General features: G+C 33.0%; 1 protein-coding gene across 2 annotated transcripts in view; it reads left to right on the forward strand.

Moving 5' to 3' along the window:
* The first annotated feature begins 870 nt into the window (after positions 1 to 870).
* LOC149796897 (protocadherin-9-like) overlaps positions 871 to 22849 on the forward strand; it is a 57900-nt gene continuing 35921 nt past the window's right edge. The window contains exon 1 of one of the 2 annotated variants that reach the window (XM_089961556.1): positions 871 to 1030. The gene's annotated coding sequence lies outside the window, so the exon portion shown is untranslated. Of the gene's footprint in view, positions 1031 to 19344; positions 19614 to 22849 lie in introns of those variants that run through there. The other variant, XM_089961555.1, reaches the window with a different exon arrangement.

The following is a 22849-nucleotide window of genomic DNA, read 5'->3' on the forward strand; positions in this document are numbered from 1 at the left end:
GGTTTTGATTGGTAATGGAAAACACTCCTAAACATGCAGAGGATAGCTTATTGAAGCCATCTATTCGACATTCTATCTAAAAAGGATTTTTTATGATGATGCAACAATGAACATGCTGCATTTAACTCAACAAGAAGTAATGGATGTAGTTGTTTGGTATCACTTTGTAAAGTGGCACAAATTAGAGAGAAACTAACAGACCATTAAAAAGCAATATTTGATTCTCTGACAAGATAGACTTGTCTTACTGAAGTATTGTTCCATCAGATAGAATTCAGGATCTACTTTATTACCTGGAACCCTATTAGCCCTTTATTTGTCCAGGTGATAATGTGAAAGGATCCAATTTGTTAATCTTGTCAGGTCCATTGTCTTTTTAAGATTGTTCATCACACAGATAACTTTATGGCAACCATTCTGGAGGTGATGGAATTACTGAGAAAGAATACAACTTGAGTCTAAAGGTGTCTGGTTTGTAACTTACAAACCCCAAGAGTTCTCTTGACAATTTAATAATTGTCCAAAACATTTTAATATTTAAATAATTTGGGGGTCTTATTATGTAAAAGGATTGGTGAAGTAGACAAGGAGAAAAGATCTTGGTCATTGTGTAAACAAATTTGTGTAGTGACAAGTGTGTACAGTAATTTTGTCTGCTGGAATAAAAATATGCATTTAGTTCAAAGGCAATGGAAGGAAACAGTGCTCTAATCAAGGGAACAATTTCCTATTTCCACCTCAGTTGTTTTAGTTTACTCACTTGTGATGGGAAGATATGTTCCAGTGATCAGGGGGTGGCACTGAAGTATTGTGACCCTCAAGATAAGCCTGCCAGACACTGTGCTGTTGTGTGTTGTACTTGAAGGACCTCAATCATTGGTCTCAAAACAATGGACCACTCTCAAGCTCAGCTGTCAGAAACAAAAATTTAACTTGTTCCACCAGAGTCAGGCTCATATAAGTCTGGTTTATGATTTCACTGACTGATTGGGTTGGGAGTTGCAGCAGAACACTTCAATTTCAAATTTAGGTAAGTACAATTTATATTTGATGGAAAATACTGTAAATCACAGTTTTAAGACACAACTAGTATTATTGAAAAACTAATTTGCCAAAATACATACTATTTTGTTTATGATCAAGTTGTTCCTAAATATTTATCATTTTGACTTGCAAAAGTGTGTGTGTGTGTGTGTGTGTGTGTGTGTGTGTGTGTGTGTGTGTGTGTGTGTGTGTGTGTGTGTGTGTGTGTGTGTGTGTGTGTGTGTGTGTGTGTGTGTGTGTGTGTGTGTGTGTGTGTGTGTGTGTGTGTGTGTGTGTGTGTGTGTGTGTGTGTGTGTGTGCACGCATGCATGAGTGTGTGCATATGTGCGTGCGTGTGTGTTTGGATTTTTAATGTAACGGTGTCAATTATCAGGAACACAATATTATGTCTCTCTCACACCATCATGCCTCACATGACCTTGACTCCCTCATTCAATCATGCTTCCTTGTTTGATTCAGTATAATAACCAGTTTCATTGCCCTTATTTGGCCCTCATGGAACCTGACTTGCCTTGGGTGAACATAATTCTTCATATCTCCCCCATACAAGAACATTAAATGTATAAGGTTGAAAATTGGATTTATTGTAAATAGGGATTGTCTTAGAATCTCTGTTTGGCACTATACAAAGTCCTCATTATTATTATTATTATTATTATTATTATTATTATTATTATTATTATTATTATTATTATTATGTCACAATTAAGCAGGTGCAGTGATCTGGTTGGCAGAACCATTAAGGAATGAGACAAAATAAGATGCAAATGAAGCACATGCTCCCTGTCTGCAAACGTTAAATGGCATTAAAGATTATACTGCCTGTACTGTATATACTCAAATCAAGATGGGTACAATTTGTAGTATTCCTTTGGAAATTTTCATGTATATTTTTCTCATAGTGATATTTTTGAAATGCCTTTATGGCATTTAGTTCCCAACCATGTTATTATTATTATTATTATTATTATTATTATTATTATTATTATTATTATTACAAGTAGGATTGCTATCATTTATTATACAACATTCTGTAGCAGTGTCATTAAATAATGGTGACAGTGATAACATTCTAATATATGGATTATTGGATTATGTACGATTATGTGCATCCAGAGTCTTCCTTAATATATCTTTTAGTTTACTGGTTTAACATTTTTAATAAAATTAGCTTTTTTATTTTCTTGCTATCTCAGTTTTTGTGATAATGTAATGTTATCCACAGATAAAATTCGCTTAGTTTTCTGTTTGAAACTAAAACTAGTAAATTAAGGAGTGACCAACTGTAAAAATGTTCATGTATGCAGAAATTATTAAAATATTTTAGAGAGCTGCTAGAAACAAAAGAATAGTCATTGCTATTCCCTTTAGTATAATAATATTATTATTGTTACATAGTCTATCAGTATTATTACAATGGTATTAATTTCCTGATCTAGTGTTACTTATTTCTTTCTCGATTAATACTCATCGAGAAAATAAATGTCATCGTCAGTTTCAGAACCAATTTTATTGACTTTAAACCTAAGTATGGAGTCAGATTGAATGATAGTTACAGAAGGAGAGATACAATTCTTTTGACAACATTGAAGTTAGTTATCAAATATTGTATAAGCTTATTGCATTTCTGCCAACCAAACCAGAAACACCCACTTTACCTTGCCCAGTGATGTCATGTCAACAGTCGCTATTACATGATGCTAAATAGGCTGATTGCCAGTGATGTCCTATCTTATTGAAAGACACATATAGCAAGTTTGTAAAAAGTCACTATTATATAAAATACAGCTATAATAGATTGAAGCAGCTGAAATGTTTCTTACGATACTACATTGTGTTACTTTATGCTTACCTAAGTCCATTCTCTTAGTTATGATTGTTGTATCTGTACTGTGTAGTACAGGGAGCTTTGTTTATAACTTATCTGAGTGTAAAGAAATCTTGCAAAGTCCAGTCCAGTGGATTTTTTTAATATTTTGCTTAAGTTGTAATAAAATTTGGATAAAATGTTAGGATATTTCAGGTCCCATAGGTTTCATTATAGCCAGGTTTTTACTGTATAAGTATTTATAGATGCAAGGCCGGTATTCTATTTTTTTATATCTATGATCAGAATTAGTGACCAGAATAAACAGTAGAATGAGGCCATTTCATTTTAAATGGGAAATGCAATCAGAAGTCAATGTTTGTTGTTATTTTTGAAAGCAATACTAAAATTATGACTCATATAGCTTTATGTTCATGATAGTTGTAAAATAATTTTGATGTTTCATTACTTCAGCTATCATTGTTTGCCAAGAAAAAGAAAAACACTGAGCAGATTTTGAAAAATGAAAATCTTTTTGGAGTGAAAGATCTCAGTATAACTAACAACGTGAATATGGCCACTGTATTTACATTTGTAGAGCTTCACACTGGAATAGATATTTTTAATTCTATGGCTTTCAAAAATCTTTGACACAACATTGCCAGGTATTATTTGGATTACAGAGTTTATAAAGTACTAGTGTGAATACGGTTCTCAACACTTGATTTTTAATCTTCTGCCTTATTGTAGCCAGATATGTAAGAAGTTTAAATCCAGGTAGCAAATACAAACCACAGCTGACTTAATGTTGTTTTCTTTATTTGAAGGTAATAGTTTAAAATATTTTCAAGTGTCAAGCAAGGTTTGCTTATTTAGTCAACAGTCGGCAATGACGTTGAGACATTTCATTCTGATTTATATGTTAAGTGTGGCTCTTGAATTCATTTTATCCTGGCAAACTTAAGTTTAAGTAAATACCTGAATTATTCCAAATGAAATGGATCTTATTGAATTACAGAGGAATGTATTTAGAACTTTAAAAAAAAAAAAACAAGAAGTCATCTTGATATTTTATTTTCACCTGAGTTTACCTAAAATTAAAGAAATTCATCATCACACCTTACATTACCTGTGTGATTACCTGTCTGCATATGCATGATCAGCTAGTTATTGATAGCTTTACCCATGAATATCTAGCCAGCAACAAATTGCAGATTTAGAGTGAGGTTGCCATTGGTATTTATCTAGGCAAATACCAGTCAAGTTAAAAATTTAAGAACCCCAACTGAGACTTGTTAAGCTTCAAATGACAACTTTTATATGCATTTTATTGAAATAACAAATTCATTAACCCCGATGTTAAATTTTTTAATCATAGTTGTTCTTGTAGTTGATTGCTTGTTTTTGGTTAAGGTATAAACAATGGATTGTTTATTGATTGATCTAGACACAGGCACTGTCACTTTGTGAAATTAAATTGAAATCTAAGATCATAGTCCTGTGATAATGTTTGATATCAATTTTCAGTACAGTAAAACCTGTCTTGAAAGACCACTGCTATGTGATACCACCTGTCTTGAAAGACCATATTCTTAATACGCAGATTTATTGATTATATAGTAGTATGACCTGTTATGAGAGACTACCTGTCTTGAGAGACCATAATTCTTTGTCAGAAGGGGTGGTTTTTCAAGAGAGGTTCTACTGTTGTAAGTGGGTGAAATGATATTAACAAATGTTGGTATTGTACAATTCTTCATAGTATAACACAAACAAGGAATGTTGGTATTGTACCCATGCATACAAAGTTGGCAATATATGTACAGAACTACATAATACAACCCAGGCAAGGAAAGTTGGTATTATACAGTACTCCATAATGCAACCCAGACATGGATATTGGAATCATACATTATTCCATAGTACAACTCAGTCAAGGAAAGTTGGAATCATACAGTATTCCATAGTACTACCAGGACAAGTAAAATTGGTATCATACAGTACTCTATAATACAACCCAGACATGGAAATTGGAATCATACATTATTCCATAGTACAACTCAGTCAAGGAAAGTTGGAATCATACAGTATTCCATAGTACTATCAGGACAAGTAAAATTGGTATCATACAGTACTCTATAATACAACCCAACCAAGAAAAGTTGGTGTCACACAGTATTCCATGATAAAACCCATCCAAGGAAAGTTGGTATCATACGACACATCCCAGACAAAGAAATTGGTATCATACAGTACTCCACAATGTGACCTGGACAAGGAAAGTTGGTATTGTAGGGAACTCCATAATACAGTCCAGACCAGGAAATTTAACTGCCCAATTTTTTATACACTGAGACATTAACTGACAGACTTTAAAGTATTTGATAACTTAAAGCAAAATTTTATCATGAGAATTTAAAAAATGTAAACTGGGTTAGGTTAAAGAAATATAATAAAGGACACCATAAGAATCCAGCATAAAAGAAATAGTTTAATTTGAATTGTCATTACATGAATTTTAAATTTTGTTAAATATGGGTTGAAAATGATGTTAACACACAGAGTAATAATAATGAATGAAACTTTAAATCATCACAGTTTGACTTCAGTAGATCTGATAATCTTGTAACACTAGTGCAGGTTTCAAAATTAATGTTAATCCAATAAGTCCAAGGTCAGTCAATTTTCAGCTGTATCACATAAATTTCTCCATGGTCACCATCTTAAGTTAACAAGGGACTGTGTCCTGTGCATCTAACAAAACATAGGATGGCATTCCGTTTTTAAAAAATAATTGATCTGTTTATTGTGTTAACTATCTTAAAGATCCTTCCCCACCCCCAAGCACTTCACAAGGTATGTGCCTAGGGCAGGAAATAACCACATGGTCTTCATCCCAGCAAGTAAAACAAGGGTGCTGATCATCACAACAGTGGGCATGCTCAGTGAACTAGTCTGGCACTGAATTTCAATACTTTAATAATGAGGATTAAAGATGACCTAGCTATCAAGATAGTGAGAAAACTTGCTCAGTCTGGAAAGGTCATGCATGCTGACTCTGACAAATAATACAGAATTATACTAAATGACAGGTTATAGTCTTGGATCATTGCTGTTAAGCATTCAATGCTTTATGAGGTGACAGTTGTAAAAATGTAGAAGTTCTTACTCCATGGGAGTACACAAATGCCACAAAAACGTCAAAAATAAAATGATAAGAAGTGTATGCTTATAAATATGATAAAGAGAAAAGAGGGTCAAATTACCAATGTTTGGAATATGATCCAGAAACAAGCCATGATGTTGTCCACTTTCTGTACCAGGTATTCAGAAAAATATGAAAGTAAATGAGGTGCTTTAACCACGGTCAGTAAAATTCAGGCCGAATTTGTGAAACTGTTACTATGGTGACCAGTAAAAATGAGTGTCATTTCAAGCCCTGTCTATTAGACATGAAAGAGTAATTTGAAATTACCTGTGTTGTTTTGTAGCATTACAAGATTATTATCGCAAAACAAGAACATCAATACAACTTGATACCATCCACCTTTCCACTTGTAATTGATAATGAGCTAAACGATGAATACTAGAGGAGCAATAATAACTACAAGAAATCAATATTAACTTTATGTTGTGCTCATTAAATAGGTTATGATGGTAGACTAGTACATTTACATTCAGTTGATATAATTTTGCTTTCATAATTATTTCTTTAATTTAACCTGTTTGACAGAAAGTTTCAAGTATTCTTTAAGATTTACCATTTAGTTTATGCATGACATCTGTTGCATCTTGAATATGGTTCTTCATAAAATTTTCACAGATTTAACCCATAACTCTGATGGGTTCACTGACCAAATTAATGATGAATTTATATAAAGTTACAAGTCAGAAATATTCATCTTGGAGTCTGAAATGATGAAACCTTTCACCAGGTAAAATAATTAAAAGAAAATGATTCTTTTCAATTATGACTAAAAGGTATCATTTACATATTTCTGCCTGTATGTATATGCCATGCCCAACTGAGGACAGCATAAATCCTAATCTGCCATTGCATAATGTGTTGGCAGATTGGAGTCTGTGTCATTTGTTCAACTGATTTGTCCTAACAAACTGCATGGACACATTATATGATGGCAGACCTGGGTCTGTACAGTTATCACTTGGATCCATCTTGTACATGGGCATATATGGTATGTCCTGAAGTGACTAAACCATCTTTAAAACTTGTAATTCCATACTTTATGTCATCACTATATATACTTGCTAGCCTGTCAAAATGGAGGCTGTTGATGTAATGATCTGAATAGTCAAGAGTTTACTTTTGTTGGTTTGGACAGCACTATTAAAAAAGTATTCCCTATATCATGCAGGGGAAATAGGAGCTAAGTACCTTTCCTGAGGTCAAACCAAGAAAGCCAAACTGGCCTGTCCTGGGTGGCTATCAAAACTTTGTCCCTTGGATTAGGAGTCCACCACTTTACCAACTGAAGCTACTGCAGCTTCCCTTGGAGTAAAGAGAGTAATGTTTTGTGTCTGTAAGATGGATGTTAAGTACTATGATTTGACCGCATATTAAAGCATTATTTTATGATTGACCCATTGTTAATGTATTCTTGTATGATTTGAGCCCTTGTTAATGCATTCTAGTATGATTTGACACATGTTAGTGCATTCAGGTATGTTAAATGAAAGAGTGTGGTTTTTTGAAGCCAGATTAAATTGACTGACCATAAAAAGTGTAGGTGGTCTTGAAACCACTAAATTTAATTGATCTGTAAAATGAAGTGGATTTTATCTGCAAATTTAATGCATATTTTTTCTTTCTCTTTTCCAAAATCTCTGCAAATGTGTGGATTGTTTTTAAAAAAGAAATACCACTGAAAATGGATAAAAATGCTAAGAACTTGCCCTAATCAGTAACCAAGGAACATGGAATCTGATATTATGCAGAGGTGTTGAAATTTTTCCTTTTGCCCATAAATATGTCACTATTTAAGTGAACAGGGAATATATTTGATATACATGTATGCATCCTCCAAAAGTTTTTCTCCTAGTGTGCCCCCCTTCCTTTCATTCTGTCAGGAACTCAATAATTACAATATGGATGATAACTCTACCTAATTAGAGGCCTGTTTAATCTGGTAACATACAATATGCAGGTTTGGTAATTTTCAAATTTGTTGCTGTAATGTTGGTTTTATATAATGAGGGAAACATTGCTAAATTTTAGTGAAACTACAGTATATCTTATCCTTCTATTGATCGTACAGGTAGCTGGAGATTCATTAATAAATTCCAGACTGTCATAAAGGTAAGCCTGGTCAACTGCTGACAAGAAGGTGCATGAGCTATGGGCTTTCAACTCAATAAAAAACAGTTTTTCAAGTGAAGTAGAATTTGTAGACTGGATGGTGGTGGTTAAGGTAATCATCAGGTGGTCACAGATTTCAGCCAACACCTGATTTCAACTGTTACCTGGACACAGGTAGAGGTAGTAACAATTGCTCGCTCTCTGCTTTGCCATTATGTATGTGAGAGCCATAACTGATCAGTCAGCAGTTATTTCTAGGTTGTAATAGGATTAACTGGTCTGGTGTAGGACTTGACTTGCAAGTGAGTAAAAATAATTTTGTCAAGATTTACACTGTATGAACCTCTTTCTCAGTCTTTGTTTTTTTTTTTTAAAGTTTACACTTTATAAGATCATAAAAGATGTGGATACACAAACATCCCAAGTGTTCATAGATGAAAGCTAAAATTATATATATATATATATACCCTGAGATTTTTATTTTCAAACATTATTTGATCATCTGAGCTTATGTCTGCCTGTTTTATTTTTATTGTATATGAGTTCTCAGGTAAGTACTATTTTATCATATAAAATGGATTTGTTTTCACAAACTGAGTCTTCATTTATTACATTTTGGCAGAAATGAAGCAGTCTGGAACTGTTGATCCTTATTTTCAGTTTTCTGGTCAGTGTTATCAATGATGAGGTTTGGTTTTGTTGATCAGCATGATCAATGATGATATTTGGTACTGTAAATCAGGGACATCAATGATATTTAGTACTGTTGATCAGGGTCATCAATGATATTTGGTACTGTTGATCAGGGTCATCAATGATGTTTGGTGCTGTTGATCAGGGTCATCAATGATGTTTGGTACTGTTGATCAGGGTCATCAATGATGTTTGGTACTGTTGATCAGGGTCATCAATGATGTTTGGTGCTGTTAATCAGGGTCATCAATGATGTTTGGTACTGTTAATCAGGGTCATCAATGATGTTTGGTACTGTTAATCAGGGTCATCAATGATGTTTGGTACTGTTAATCAGGGTCATCAGTGATGTTTGGTACTGTTGATCAGGGTCATCAATGATGTCTGGTACTGTTAATCAGGGTCATCAATGATGTTTGGTACTGTTCATCAGGGTCATCAATGATATTTGGTACTGTTAATCAGGGTTATCAATGATGCTTGGTACTGTTTGATCAGGGTCATCAATGATGTTTGGTACTGTTGATCAGGGTCATCAATGATGTTTAGTACTGTTGATCAGGGTTATCAATGAGGTTTGGTACTGTTGATCAGGGACATCAATGATATTTGGTACTGTTGATGTGGGTTATCAGTGATGAGGTTTATCACTGTTAATCAGAATTATCAATGATGAGGTTTGTTAATGTTGATGAGGATTATCAATAATGATGGTCTGTCTTGTGGACGATTTATCAGTGATGAGGTTTGGTACTATTGTTCATGGTTATCAATGATGATGTTTTGTCTTGTTGGTCAGGGTTATCAATGATAAGGTTTGGTATTGTTGATCAGGGTTATCAATGATGATAGCTGGTACTGTTGATCAGGGTTAACAATGATACTATCTGGTACTGTTGATCAGGGTTATCAATGATGATATTTGGTACTGTTGATCAGGGTTATCAATGATATTTGGTACTGTTGATCAGGGTTATCAATGATATTTAGTACTGTTGATCTGAGGGTTATCAATGAGGTTTGGTACTATTGATCATGGTTATTAGTGGAGATATTTAGTACTGTTTGTCAGGGTTATCAGTGATGACATTTGGTACTGTTGATCACCCTGATAAGCAATATCAAATATCATTGATGTTTAGTTCTGTTAATCAGGGTTATCAACGATGTTTAGTTGATAAGGGTTATCAATGATAATATTTGGTGTTGTTGAACAGGGCTATAAATGATGATATTTGGTATTATTGATTAGGGCTGTCCTTGATGATATTTGGTGTCATTGATCAGGATCATCAATGATGATATTTGGTACTATTGATCAGGGTTATCAATGATGATGATAAGTATGATTGTTAATGGCTGTGTATGCTGATGGAATACATTTATTGGGTTTCAGAGAACAAAGAAATCGAGGTGTATACACTAGAGAACATGTCACACCAGACTTTGGGGTACCAGTTTTAGCATATGATGCTATCAGTTTCTACAAGAAATTATTAGGCAAACTTAATAAGTGAAACATGCAAAACATTTAAAAATTCTTAATAAATTATTAAACTATGCCATAATATTGTTTTATATTTAAAGATTTTGAAGAAAAACCTAGAATTTCAAAATATATACCAAAACTCAATTTGTCTCATTAAGGCACAACAATATCAATAGAGGAATAGAGAAAAGAAAACTTTTTTCTGAAATATATATAAAAAACATTACTGTTCTGATAAAATTAATGTTATAATTACAAGACTTTACTGCCCTTAATCTAGATGCATATAAAATAAATAATTTCATTATATTTTCTTCCAATATTTGAAAAAGATTATCTAAAGTGCAAAGATTTTCAGTTATATTACTTTGCACAAATGTTCTTACAGTTGTTCCTAATAGTAATAAAAGTACAGTTTCTTACTTTATTTTCACCATTCTTGTTTATCAATCCATTTTTGTTATCATGCATGATGCTCAAGAAACCTATGACCATAATGTATAATCCTCAAGAAACCTATGACCATATTATATAATCCTCAAGAGGCCTATGACAATAATGTATAATCCTCAAGAATCCTATGACCATAATATATAATCCTCAAGAAGCCTATGACCATAATATATAATCCTAAAGGAGCCTATGACCATAATATATAATCCTCAAGGAGCCTATGACCATAACGTATAATCCTCAAGAAGCCTATGACCATAATGTATAATCCTCAAGAAGCCTAGAACTATAATATATAATCCTCAAGAAGCCTAGAACTATGATATATAATCCTCAAGAAGCCTAGAACTATAATATATGATCCTCAAGAAGCCTATGACCATAATGTATAATCCTCAAGAAGCCTAGAACTATAATGTATAATCCTCAAGAAGCCTATGACCATAATGTATAATCCTCAAGAAACCTATGACCATAATGTATAATTTTCAAAAAGCATATGACTGTTATGTATAATCCTCAAGAAGCCTATGACCATAATGTATAATCCTCAAGAAGCCTATGACCATAATGTATAATACTCAAGAAGCCTAGGACCATAATGTATAATCCTCAGGAAGCCTATGACCATAATGTATAATCCTCAAGAAGCCTATGACCATAATGTATAATCCTCAAGAAGTCTATGACCATAATGTATAATCCTCAAGAAGCCTATGACCATAATGTATAATCCTCAAGAAGCCTATGACCATAATGTATAATCCTCAAGAAGTCTATGACCATAATGTATAATCCTCAAGAAGCCTATGACCATAATGTATAATCCTCAAGAAGCCTATGACCATAATGTATAATCCTCAAGAAACCTATGACCATTATGTATAATCCTCAAGAAGCCTATGACCATAATGTATAATCCTCAAGAAGTCTATGACCATAATGTATAATCCTCAAGAAGCCTATGACCATAATGTATAATCCTCAAGAAGCCTATGACCATAATGTATAATCCTCAAGAAGCCTATGACCATAATGTATAATACTCAAGAAACCTATGACCATAATATATAATCCTCAAAAAGCCTATGACCATAATGTATAATCCTCAAGAAGCCTATGACCATAATGTATAATCCTCAAGAAACCTATGACCATAATGTATAATCCTAAAAAAGTCTATGACCATAATATAATCCTCAAAAAGCCTATGACCATAATATATAATCTTCAAGAAACCTATGACCATAATATATAATCTTCAAGAAGCATATGACCATAATATATAATGCATGTTCCATGTATAATCCTCAAGAAGCCTATGACCATAATGTATAATCCTCAAGAAGCCTATGACCATAATGTATAATCCTCAAGAAACCTATGACCATAATGTATAATCCTCAAAAAGCCTATGACCATAATATAATCCTCAAAAAGCCTATGACCATAATATAATCCTCAAGAAACCTATGACCATAATGTATAATCCTCAAGAAGCATATGACCATAATATAATCCTCAAAAAGCCTATGACCATAATATAATCCTCAAAAAGCCAATGACCATAATGTATAATACATGTTTAATGTATAATCCTCAAGAAACATATGACCATAATATAATCCTCAACAAGCCTATGACCATAATATAATCCTCAAAAAGCCAATGACCATAATGTATAATACATGTTTAATGTATAATCCTCAAGAAGCATATGACCATAATATAATCCTCAAGAAGCCTATGACCATAATGTATAATCCACAAGAAGCCTAGGACTATAATGTATAATACATGTTCGATGTACAATCCTCAAAGACAGCAGACTAGAAGGTGTCATGCTTTGAGGAGTCACAGTAGCACAGTTGGAAGAGCTTCATACTCATAACCCAAGGGTTACAGGTTCAATACCCTGTCATGCCAGCTTGGGTCAGCTGCCTTGGTGTGTTCTTAGGGAAAGTTCCCATTTCCTCTTCATGGTATAACCAGTCAAGTGTTAATATTGCCATCAATACGAATGTGTTAACATTAATTTGTAAGAATTCAAGTGTACATAGTGACTTTTACAAAATAAAACTGAAAAGGAGATTTTGTTCTTAATAATTTCCGTCATACAATCAAATTTTTAAAAATTTCCTTTTCTAAAAAAATATAGGAAATTATTTACAAGTGGGTTTAAATGCTTCATTGTTCCATATCATGGCCTAGTCATTCTCTACCCTTAGTTTCCTTTCAAGGATTTTCAGGTATGGCCTTGGGTTAGATCAGTTGATAAACCTAATCCTTTTCAGCTATTTTTCATGTCAAAAATACATAAAATGTACAATTTGTCAACATTAAACATTCCAATATGTTTTTTCACATTTACTGTCACCATTGATTTCATAACATATGGTCTGAAAAAAATAAGTGAAATTAGCATTTTATGTATTTTTGGACAGGTTTGCAGTCATCAAGTCAAGACAGAGTATGACAGCATGTACGAAGGGTACACAGTCTCTCCCAAATGCTGTAGTACATAAGCCATATTTCACATTTTTTATTTCTGTGTTACAATAAAAAAATTCTGTGTCGACAGTAGTGGTTACCTCAGGCCATGGCCTGTGAGCATCTTGGTCAGTTTGTTATGTTTGAAACCTTTATAAGTACAAAAATTTAATACACCAAAGAAAGTACTGGAAACCATTTAAATATCTGATCATTGTTTAGACTGGTATAGAGAATGAGATGTAAATTTCATGCACACTCAGATAACAAAATCCCCTTGGACCTTAGGGCAGACACCAACCAGTCAAATGAAGAGGTCAGATATCATTGTCAAACACTAAGGTGTCCTTAGCTATAACTGACCATAACATTCCCATTTTGTTTTTGAAATTGGACATTATCTTCAAATTGGTCACAATAATGTACTAACTAATAGATAGGTACTTAATGTTGCTTTTTGTTTGAAGAGTGTCAGGGTTTATGGAAATTGATCATATGAGATTAGTATTCAACTTGTATATTTTTTCATCTATCACAAAAAGTTCAGGTCACAAAAACACAAGTTCCAGTTTGATTACCTTAGTCTACAATGTGAAAAAAAATTAAAATCTGAATTGTTATATATATATATATAGATATATGTGTGTGATTTTTTAAAATGTGTTTTTCTTTCTTCTTCATTGATTGGAAATGCTCTGTCTGGTTTGCAGACCCAGTATGTATCATTTAAGTTCACTTATAAGTTCTACCCTTTAAATGTGAACCACATCATTGAACTGGTTATACCAAATACTTCATTGTTTTCTGTTTATAATGTTGTTCATGGGAGCCATAACAGTATAGTGTGTTACAAGTGAGGGTTCTGCATACTTAGGGATTTTTAAATAAGGCTGTGTTATATTAGGGTATTTAATGATGTATTTCAGTGGGCTACATGACCATACCTACATTATAGGAGGGGCAAAAATGCACTGGGGTGTTTAATAGTGAGGGACCTATGTCCTTGCTGAAACACTTTTGTCTATCAATTTGCTTCATAATGCTGGCTGTACTGTATGTACTCACTTATAGGACGAGTCCAACTGCAAACTGCACACACCCAAATTTGCCACCACATTATGCGCCAGAAGATCTGGCTCTGTGCAGCTTGTTAGGAGTAATCAGTAGTACAAACAACAGAAACTCTGATCAGATGGTGAATGATGTTATGGCAGATCTGGATCCTTGTTGTTTGCAGTTTGACTCAACTTATAAGCAAGTACAGATGGCAATTGCCAGATTCTTCTAATCTGGGATATATCATAAAGGTATGTTACAGTTGTACCACTGTTTGACAATAGTTTGCACTGTATGTAAACATAACTGTTAAATGTCAAGAGAAATACAGAAAGCTCTGATTAGCACTGGTGTTACTTAGAAATACATTGTTACATAAACTGCTTCATACTGGGGCATATTTTGGTCTTATTTCCAAGGATAATTGTTCAGTTTAATGTATATTATCTTGGACAGTGTATGATAGTAGATATCATTGTTTTAGGCATGGATACTTTGAGATTACATTGAGATTACATTGAGATTACTTTAAGATTATTTTGAGATTACTTTGAGATTGCTTTGAGATTACATTGAGATTACTTTAAGATTACTTTGAGATTACTTTAAGATTACTTTAAGATTACTTTTACTTTGAGATTACTTTAAGATTACTTTTACTTTGAGATTACTTTAAGATTACTTTAAGATTACTTTGAGATTACTTTGAGATTACTTTGAGATTACTTTTACTTTGAGATTACTTTAAGATTACTTTGAGATTACTGAGTGTTTGTTTTTTGTAAAGATATTATATGTCAACAATAATATGCATCAAAAGAAAATTTAAATAATTTTTGTTGGCTGAATTTTAGTAATTGATTTTAAAGAGATAGAAAAAAAAAATTGATTTGTCCAAAGAAAAAAATAGAATATAAATTTCATATCTTAAAATGATAAATATTTTAATGTTAATAAAGTTTCTTCTGGAGCCAAGGTTGCTAAGTTAGTAGTGTGTTGGACTCCTAACCCAATGGTTGTGGAATCAATACCTGCCCAGGTCAGCTGAGATGGCTGCCTCAGTGTGTCGTTTGGAAGGCATTTAGATTCCATTACTTTGGCATGATGAAGCCAGTGAGTTAAAAAAAAGTGCCATTAAAACCAAAAAAAAAGAAACAAAATGAACCTTTTTTTAAGGTTGATACTTTCAAATTTCTGTTTGAATCCTGCTTATAGAGATAGAACAGGTTTTTTTCATTATGCATAAAATACATCAATGAACAATTTGTCATGTATTAAATCATCTGTTTACATACAGGCATGTGGACACACATAAGCAAAAACAAAACACAAACATGAAAGATTTTAATACAAGACACTACAGTCAGAGTATATAATTTTCATATTTAATCCTTTTGAATTTGTTTCAATAATTTTCCTGCTTTATCAGTTTTTTTAAAACCTGATGTTTTCCATTTTAATAACAAAGATTGACTTTATGGTATTGTAGAAAGTTTCTAACAGGATCAATCTTAAATATTGTATTTGTTACAGCTCTGCTTATCATACAAATTAGGATGTATTTACATGGACAGGTTAGCCGATAAGTCTTAATAAGATTGGTTGACAGGTATCAATACACACAATCCCTTGGATTACTTTGTGCTGATTCACAAGTTCTCACTGCCTTGTGAAGTAGCAGTCCAGTGGTTAATCCTGTAGTTGACAACAATACTGTCACTGATTGCTACCTGGGAATTGCCTGTCAATCCAGGTAATTGGTCACAATTTATCCAGGTATGCAGTAAATTGTCCACCAGTAATAAGTGATTATGATCCGATTTCTTCACCTTGTTATGATTTATTGGAAAGTGAAACAATTTTTGGCTCCATTTCCACCTCTATCACTTTTTTACAGTGAGGGTCAGACCAATTTGACATGTAGCAGATTGGATACATTACTGATACACAAATGTTATCTTACTTTTTATTTGCAACTAGGCTTTATATCTCTCTTCATTCCTGAAGCGTGTATCTCATTTATGTCAGCACTTAAGGATATAATTTAGCAGTTTCCACCTGATGAAATTTTCATACCATACTATTTCAACTTTGTTTAAACACCAAATGCATGTACATTTATCATTGAGAACCTGATTGATTGGCAGAAATAACTGTCCTGTAGGTATGTCTGGAAATTATTTTATGGTAATTTTATTGTTGAAAATTCATATATTTTTTATTGATGATCATTTCACCCAACCACTTTATGGGGGCCCCGAGTGGCCGAGTGGTCTAAAGCGCTCTCCGTTACGGATCACTGCCATCTCACCTCTGTCTGCGGCGGTTCGAGTCTAGGATTCAGCCAATGTGGGTATGTGAGAAAGCTTGCCAGTAGCTTCTCGTGGGTCGGTGGTTCTTTCCGGGGTTTTCCCGGGTTCTTCCTCCACCATTAATACTGGCCGCCATGTATAGCCTATCGTGTGCTGAAAAATGGCATTAAGCCCCAAAACAACAACAACAACAACCACTTTATGTCATTGGAATTAATTCTATGTGAGACTCGAAAGATGAATGGGGAAAGAAATTGTCACAGAAACTGAGTGAGATATACAAGATGATCTGTAAAGGTTTAATTACCACAATGAGGGGAGGAGTTTGAGGTTGATTTACCTAAACACTTTTTGGAGGGGTGGGTGTCATAATCTAGTTCATGGAGGAAATATAATTACTGAAGAAATATCCCTGATCTGGTTTGAACTTATTTAGTAAATCAGATTTTTGATGACATGTTTTCTCTGTAAATTTTAGGCACCAGGAACTTTTAGGAATTTATTGTTTACAGTTTCATGTGCTATCTTATCAACAAAGTTGTTTTAAGCAATATAATTGAATATCCTTTTCCTTTGTATAGATAATGTATTGTGTGTGTGTGTATGTGTGTGTGCTCACTTGTTGGTATTACAGATGTAGAAGCGAAAATGACACTTTTTGGTTTTTCGGGTGTAGAAGGGAAAACGGTACTTGTTAGTATTACAGGTGTACAACAGAAAAAAGCACTTGTTGGTATTACAGGAGTAGAAGGGAAAAAAGAACTTGTTGGTATTATAGGAGTAGAAGGGAAAAAAGAACTTGTTGGTAAAACAGGTGTGAAAGGAAAAAAAAAGAAAAAGTAACCTGTTGGTTGGTATTATAGGAGCAGAAGGGAGAAAGGAAATTGTTGGTATTACAGGTGTGAAAGGGAAAGGTGAACTAGTTGGTATTACAGGAGTAAAAGGGGAAAGGAACTTGGTATTATACATGTAAAAGGGAAAAAGGAACTTGTTAGTTTTACAGGAATAGAAGGGAAAAAGAAACTTTGAGGTATTATTGGTGTGGAAGGGAAAAAGGATATTGTTGGTATTACAGATGTAAAATGGAACAACAAACACCTATGTTTACACATGGCCTATTATTCTTGGGCATGGCTGGGATTGCAAACAATAATTGGAGTGTTACCTTAAATTAGAATTAATTCACTTTTCATCTTTAATTATTTATAAAGCTGGATATATGATGCAAGTTTTGAGAAGTGAGGTAGATTTAGTTGACTTGAAGCAAAGCTACCTATTACTACAAGTGTAATTATCATGAATTCACAGTTAAATGTACCACTTCAGTGGCCTAGTGGTTAGATCATCTGCTTCAGATGCAGAAGTTGACGGGTTTGAATCCTGGCCAAAAAATGGTACTAACAGCTGCCTCGCTCATCTTCACTAGCCAAGGTTCCAATAACCCTATCTATATCTTGGCATATTGAGCATATATTTCTGTGCTTCAGGTCTGTGAATTTCATTCGGTGTGGTGGCAAGCCACCGCATCCAGTCTAAATTAAGCTGTTCCAATTTGAACACTGTTCCTACGTGATCAAGACAATGGGAGCACACAACTTGAATGGACTGATAAATGAGCACTTTTCCAGTGCTGGTCTGTGTTTGCACAAATACCTTTCACACAAATAGACCTCTAATGGCTACCTACTGGTACATAGTCATAATTTCGATGTTATACTTACATGCTACATGTCTGTGGCATGATGCCCCAGTGCTAGACATCACTATAAACTGACACACTGCAGACATCATAGCAATATGACGGAGAAATCATTAAAGCTATGTTAAAAATCAAAAAAACACACACAGTAAAACGTTACAATCTTAAATTCCTTTTTGCCACTCTTTTTTTTGTCATTCTTTTGATCCAATATAAATTTGGTATCAAACATTTATTTTAAAAATATTCCAGATTAATTTTTACTCAGTATAGGTAATTGTTCAAATGTATTATATTTTGCCATTGAATTATTCACCAACTTTCATAGTTTATTGAAATATATTGTTCTGTCACATTACTGTACTGCAATTTCCAAAGTACATGTTGTTCAAATAAATATTTAAAAAATACCAACAACCAAATAACCTATAGAATAGAAAATTATTTATGTTATGTCTGGAAGATATAAAAGCCACAAAACAGCTTTCAAAAGACTAAAATGGAGTGTTCATGTACACTAAGCTGTAATTAACTGTCATTCAGAATTGTAATTACTGTTTTAATAATTATCTGTAGGCTATATATAATTGTTAAATATAATATTTTATTAGTTTAATTATGATCTGCATATTACATGAAATTATGTTGATCTGGATATAGACACAAAATATAATTACTTTACATAGAAACACATTGGAATGGCCAGTGAAATGATGGTCACTCAGCTGCCCTAGCGTGACCCAGATGTCATAAATGAACTTCCCCCCACCCCTTATAAAACCCATTGGTACTGAAAATGGAGAGGACACTTTCATCCTAGCAAAGAAATATTACTGGTATGCTGAGAGTCATGCCTTAACTAGTGTTGTCCATTTCATGCACTCTGCCTTCCAGGTAGTGTATACTTGTGACAAGGTGTCTGTTACACAGGTATATTACTGCTACCTGTGAATACAGTGCTTATTTGGAAGCTTACCTGTGTAGTGCTCACACTTGCACACAGAGTTTAGTATGTAAGATATCCCATAATCGCAGCTCTCTCAGATTACTGATTCTACTACCTGTGGAAACATGTGGCCAAGTTACAGAATTTTAAATTGCTTTTCCATCTATCTTTGCAGATTTTAGGCTAAACTGGATTTATCATAAAGGGAATGTGTACTGTTTATTAAATTCTCACACTTGGATCATCAACTTTGTGAAGGAAACATATTTGTTGGAAAGGATTAGAGATTTAAGGATATTTGTACAAAGTGAGTATTAATGGAAATATGTTATGGTAAATTATGTATGCCTATGATACAAGGTTAAGTTACTATAAGACCAACAAGGGTTTTAAAAGTTATCAATTGGTCTAAGTTCAGTCAGAATTTTATATGATACTTTTTAATAGGATATGTTAATATAGATAAGATTACTTCAAAGTTAAACTAGTATGATTCTATAAATCTATTCAGCAGCCTGTAAAAAGTTTTCCTCTCCAACATTGAAAAAAAAAGTTTGGCTATCCAATAATTTCTCTGGTGATATTTTGGTAACCTAACTTTCTTTTGTTTATATTATCAGCCTTTTCTACTACTGTTTTTTGTAATAAGCCATTACTCTTATATACAAAGTATCATATAGTGTATTGCAACATTTCTTTGTTTGTTAAAAGGTTTTTAAAAAAATGTTTACACATCAATTAAAGAATGAAGTTAAGAAATTAGTTGATGATTCACCTTTTATAGAGTTGTGATCATATTTATTATTATTATTATTATTATTATTATTATTATTATTATTATTATTATTATTATTAAGTTTGTAAGGAAAACTTTAATTCCAAATATTGCGACAATTAATAGAATTAATGTCAAATTTTCAAAAAATAAATTTGAATTACACATGCCAAAACCTCTTATATTCATTCTTTAAAATTCTATTTTTTTCAATGTACCCATGTTTATGCAGAAAACTCAGAAATAACTTATTTTCCGATTGTGCAATTTCTGTTTAATTTTATTCCAAATCCCTTTGTAGGCTTTGATGTACATTAGATTGTTATCATGTGTAATAGCCCTCTTAAATTTGGGTAATAAATTGCTAGCATTTCATCCCCTTTCTTAGGTAATAAATTCCCCAGTCTTTATCATGCCTGGAATGAAAGTAAAAGATGGAGAGATGACACCCAATTTGTTTTTCTATGTGTGACACAAAAATTGGTCAATATTACATAATATCTTACCTCTTTATCCAATCAGAGTGAGTTCAAAGCTTATCACCTGTACAATCAAGTATCTATACAAGATCAAAGGCTCTTAGTTATGTTACCTGAGTGCCAACAATAAAAATAACAATAGGGAACAGAATGGGATTATTGGAGTACAATTTGGGGACAGATGCATGCCTAGTCAGTCTTGCATGAAACATAAACAGGGAACTGAAGGGTCTAATCAGGTAACATTAGGTATGGGCAACTTATTTCCAAGAGACTGGATATGTCATCACACACTACTGTTATCCCAGCCAGCACTAAATAACAGATGTAGGCAGAGAAAGTTGTGACCACTTTGACACTGCATACTTTTTCTTGTCATCTTTGAGATGGAGGGAGAGAAAGCTTAAATGGACTTTAATTTGAGTGAGGATTAAAAAAAATATAGTACTGAGTTAACATAAATGACGCTGTCTTCAGGAAGGTAAGAACACTTATTTAATTGGGATAAATGTAGTATGAAAAGATACCAGACATTTTTCACAGACAATTAATAATTTTATGTACAGTGGAATGCAATTTGTTTATTGTTTTTGTAATTTTCTTTCACTATTTTTTCAATTGTTTGTCTTTTATTTATTCTTGTTCAAACATATTCCAATTGAGCATGTATCATTTTACCAAGTTAACAAAACTTGTGGGCATGTTTTTTTTAACGTTAAAGAATAAGTTTTTATAACGTGCCTTGATACATGTACTATTCAATTTTTCTTTAATGGGATAAAACTTCAACTCTTAATAAAACAAATTTAAAACATTAATTGTTCCTCCTTAATTAGTAACATTTTTAACACAATAGTTGACAAAAGTATCCATTGAAATAGAGTAGCCATCATAGTCAACTGTTTTGACTTTGGCTCCAGTAATGTTTGAATAAATTACTTTTTACCTCTTTGATTGTCATGCTGTAGACAGCAGTCTGTTGAAATTTCAAAGCGAAGGAGACTTCTATTTTCTGCTTATTGAAGCAAAAGGCTGTAAATCATTTTATCAGTTTTAATGGGTGAATTGTAGGCATCTGCATGAAGGCAATGTCAGACCTGGTGCAGACAAGTTTCATAAGATGAGAGGGGATTTTAATATGTGTGTCTGTTTACTTCTAGCTTGATGGAATTATATATATATATATATATATATATATATATATATATATATATATATATATATATATATATATATATATATATATATATATATATATATATATATATATATATATATATATATATACACAGACATATTGTGTGTGTGTGTGTCTTCAATAAAACAAAGGCTCACAACTCTTGTAATAATTTGAATCTAACAGTGGAGTCAAAGTTAACATAGTTACATGTATCCTACACTCTGTATCTTACCAGATATACTCGCTTGATAGACATATCCATGTGCAGACTGCACAGACCCAGATCTACCATCAGATAATACACCAGCAGATCTGGGTCTGTGGTGTTTGTTAGGAGTAATCAGTAGAACAACATAGACCCTGATCTGCATGATGCTATTGCAGATCAGGATCTTTGTTGTTTGCATTTTTACTTGTCTTATAAATGATTAAATATGGTAGATTATTAAATCTTACAAGCATTATGTGATGACAGATCAAGTTCTCTGTAATTTTAAATTGGACCTGACTTATAAGTACGTATATTTATGGTAAATTTGGATTTCTGCCATAAATGGTCAGTCTTGATTTATCAATGATGTTTGAAACAAAACATGTCTTCCAGTGTACAGGAAATTTTAAAATGGAATGTTTCCTTAAAGAGAATGACAAGTTGCTCTGTCATAAAATGGATAATTATTTAATCATGTAAGTTTTATTGATTATAATCTAACTTTTTGATTCCTAAATTCTGATAACATTTTATGTTTTGTTTCCAAATGTAGCATATGGCATTAGCACCTTAATTGATTGAAAAGAAAACAACTAGGATGATCACCCCACACCTACCAACAAGGGTGTGATTTGCATGACACTTTGTTGTTTCCTTGTCTGTCAGGTGCCCAGTGGGCCATGTCTGACAATTCAAGTTATCAACATTAGCTGACCTTTGCTTATACATCAATTATGAAAATGGAGAATCAAAATATTTCCATCCCATTATATCTATAGTGGCTGAAGCAGTCATCACTGTGCATGTGTTTTTCCTGTTATTCCCATGGGTCTGTTGGGGTATTGTATAGCCTAATTGAAGGTCTGCAGTGCCTCACACAAGATATTTGTTACTATAG

Source organism: Sinohyriopsis cumingii, chromosome 6 (genome assembly GCF_028554795.1).
Source record: "Sinohyriopsis cumingii isolate HCF-2022 chromosome 6, ASM2855479v2, whole genome shotgun sequence".
NCBI classification, from domain to species: Eukaryota; Metazoa; Mollusca; class Bivalvia; order Unionida; family Unionidae; genus Sinohyriopsis; species Sinohyriopsis cumingii.